Source organism: Lolium rigidum, chromosome 3, assembly GCF_022539505.1.
Source record: "Lolium rigidum isolate FL_2022 chromosome 3, APGP_CSIRO_Lrig_0.1, whole genome shotgun sequence".
In the NCBI taxonomy this organism is placed as follows: domain Eukaryota; kingdom Viridiplantae; phylum Streptophyta; class Magnoliopsida; order Poales; family Poaceae; genus Lolium; species Lolium rigidum.
The window spans coordinates 349942682-349946723 of NC_061510.1; positions in this window are offsets into that span (position 1 = coordinate 349942682).

Sequence of the window (4042 nt, forward strand, 5' to 3'; positions counted from 1 at the left end):
CAACAATTATTATTCTCATATGAGATTGAGGATATATGTCCAAACCGAAACTTCCACCATGAATCATGGCTTTAGTTAGCGGCCCAAAGTTCTTCTCTAACAATATGCATGCTCCAACCATGAAGGTGGTAGATCTCTCTTGCTTCAGTACAAGACGGACATGCATAGCAACTCACATGATATCCAACAAAGAATAGTTGATGGCGTCCCCCGTAAACATGGTTATCGCTCAACAAGCAACTTAATAAGAGATAAAGTGCATAAGTACATATTCAATACCACAATAGTTTTTTAAGCTATTTGTCCCATGAGCTATATATTGCAAAGGTGAATGATGGAATTTTAAAGGTAGCACTCAAGCAATTTACTTTGGAATGGCGGATAAATACCATGTAGTAGGTAGGTATGGTGGACACAAATGGCATAGTGGTTGGCTCAAGTATTTTGGATGCATGAGAAGTATTCCCTCTCGATACAAGGTTTAGGCTAGCAAGGTTATTTGAAACAAACACAAGGATGAACTGGTACAGCAAAACTCACATAAAATACATATGGTAAACATTATAAGACTCCATACCGTCTTCCTTGTTGTTCAAAACTCAATACTAGATGTTATCTAGACTCTAGAGAAACCAAATATGCAAACCAAATTAGCAAGCTCTAAGTATTTCTTCATTAATGGGTGCAAAGTATATGATGCAAGAGCTTAAACATGAGCACAACAATTGCCAAGTATCAAATTATCCAAGACATTTTAGAGTTACTACATGTAGCATTTTCCAATTCCAACCATATAACAATTTAACGAAGGCGAAACTTCGCCATGAATACTATGAGTAGAACCTAAGGACATATTTGTCCATATGCAACAGCGGAGCATGTCTCTCTCCCATAAAGTGAATGCTAGGATCCATTTTATTCAAACAAAACAAAAAAATAAAAACAAACCGACGCTCCAAGCAAAGTACATAAGATGTGGCCGAATAAAAATATAGTTTCAGGGGAGGAACCTGATAATGTTGTCGATGAAGAAGGGGATGCCTTGGGCATCCCCAAGCTTAGACGCTTGAGTCTTCTTAATATATGCAGGGGTGAACCACCGGGGCATCCCCAAGCTTAGAGCTTTCACTCTCCTTGATCATATTGCATCATACTCCTCTCTTGATCCTTGAAAACTTCCTCCACACCAAACTCGAAACAACTCATTAGAGGGTTAGTGCATAATAAAAATTCACATGTTCAGAGGTGACACAATCATTCTTAACACTTCTGGACATTGCATAAAGCTACTCGGACATTAGTGGATCAAAGAAATTCATCCAACATAGCAAAAGAGGCAATGCGAAATAAAAGACAGAATCTGTCAAAACACAACAGTCCGTAACGATGGATTTTATTAGGCCACCTAGACTTGCTCAAACGAAAATGCTCAAATTGAATGAAAGTTGCGTACATATCCGAGGATCATGCTCGTAAATTGGCGTAATTTTCTGAGCTACCTACAGGGAGATAGACCCAGATTCGTGACAACGAAAGAATTCTGGAACTCGCGTAGTAATCCAAATCTAGTACTTACTTTTCTATCAAAGACTTTACTTGGCACAACAAAACATAAAACTAAGATAAGGAGAGGTTGCTACAGTAGTAAACAACTTCCAAGACACAAATATAAAATAAAGTACTGTAGTAAAAACATGGGTTGTCTCCCATAAGCGCTTTTCTTTAACGCCTTTCAGCTAGGCGCAGAAAGTGTAACTCAAGTAACATCGAGAGATGAAGCATCAACATCATAACCAGCGGCGTTGGGAGTTTTATCAATTTTAGGCCTATAGTAATTCTTTGGTTTAGGCACCTTAGAGACATACATGAATTTTTGCTCCTTACCCACATAAGCTTTCTCATTAAATTTAAGAGAAGAAAAAGTTGAACCCAATTTTCCCATAGCTTCTTCAAGTTTACCAATTCTATGGGTTTGATTATCATGGATAGCACAAGTTTCTAGAGTAGCAATTCTTTCGTTAATTCCTCCTAGGATTTTATCAAGTTTATCAAGTATTATCAAGTAATATTTCCAATTTAGTTTCAACACTACAATTTTTCTCTATGGTTTCCAATTTTTTCATAACATCCTCAAGGGAGGTTTCACTTTTAGTTTCATTAACAGGTGGTGTTCCAAATAAACTCTCAATAATGCAGCTAGCTTCTAAAACGGGAGCACCTAGAAAGTTACCTCCCGCGAGACAATCAAGAACATATCTATTCCAGCTAGAGATACCAACATAAAAATTCCCGAGTAGAATAGTAGTGGAGTGTTTCTTAGTGCACCTATTATGGGCATCACTAATTCTATACCAAGCATCTTTTAAACATTCTCCCCCTTGTTGCTTAAATGAACGAACTTCAACTTCGGGATTACTCATTTTAACGATAGCAAATAAGGCAAACTAGATAAAGTAAATGCAAGTAAACTAATTTTTTTGTGTTTTTGATATAGCAAACAAGACAAGTAAATAAAGTAAAGCTAGCAACTAATTTTTTTGTGTTTTGATATAATGCAGCAAACAAAGTAGTAAATAAAATAAAGCAAGACAAAAACAAAGTAAAGAGGTTGAGAAGTGGAGACTCCCCTTGCAGCGTGTCTTGATCTCCCCGGCAACGGCGCCAGAAAATATGCTGGTGCGTAGTTGACGTGGGAGTTAGAAATCTTTGTGGTGTAGCTTTTCTTCAGTTCCCCGGCAACGGCGCCAGAAAATAGCTTGATGTCTACGTTCCCCCTCCTTTCCTGTAGACAGTGTTGGGCCCCCAAGAGCAGAGGTTTGTAGAACAGCAGCAAGTTTTCCCTTAAGTGGATCACCCAAGGTTTATCGAACTCAGGGAGGAAGAGGTCAAAGATATCCCTCTCATGCAACCCCGCAACCACAAAGCAAGAAGTCTCTTGTGTCCCCAACACACCTAATAGGTGCACTAGTTCGGCGAAGAGATAGTGAAATACAGGTGGTATGAATAAGTAGTAGCAACGGTGCCGGAAAATAGCTTGCTGGCGTGTAGTTGATGGTGGTAGTATTGCAGCAGGAGTAACGCAAGTAAAACAAGAAACAAGCAGTAGTAACTCAGCAGTATTTAGGAACAAGGCCTAGGGATTACACTTTCACTAGTGGACACTCTCAACATTGATCACATAACGGAATAGATAAATGCATACTCTACACTTTTGTTGGATGATGAACACATTGCGTAGGATTACACGAACCCTCAATGCCGGAGTTAACAAGCTCCACAATAATGCTCATATTTTAGTAACCTTTAGTGTAAGATAGATCAAAAGACTAAACCAAGTACTAACATAGCATGCACACTGTCACCATCACGCCACGTAGGAGGAATAGATCATATCAATACAATCATAGCAATAGTTAACTTCACAATCTACAAGAGATCGTGATCATAGCATACGCCAAGTACTAACACGGATGCACACACTCTGTCACCATTACACCGTGCAGGGAGGAATAAACTACTTTAATAACACATCACTAGAGTAGCACATAGATAAATTGTGATACAAAACACATTGCAATCATAAAGAGATATAAATAAGCACTTCACTACGCCATTCATAACAGTGAGTAAGTATTCTCGTGAAATATAGCCTAAGAGACCCACACGGTGCACACACTCGTCACCTTTACACACGTGGGACAAGGAGTCTCCGGAGATCACATAAGTAAAACTCTCTTGACTAGCATAGTGACATCTAGATTACAAGCATCATCATATGAATCTCAATCATATAAGGCAGCTCATGAGATTATTGTATTGAAGCACATAGGAGAGAGATGAACCACATAGCTACCGGTACAGCCCCGAGCCTCGATGGAGAACTACTCCCTCCTCATGGGGGCAGCAGCGGTGGCGGTGAAGATGGCGGTGGAGATGGCAGCGGTGTCGATGGAGAAGCCTTCCGGGGGCACTTCCCCGCTCCGGCAGGGTGCCGGAACAAAGACTCCTGTCCCCCAGATCTTGGCTTCGCGATGGCGGCGGC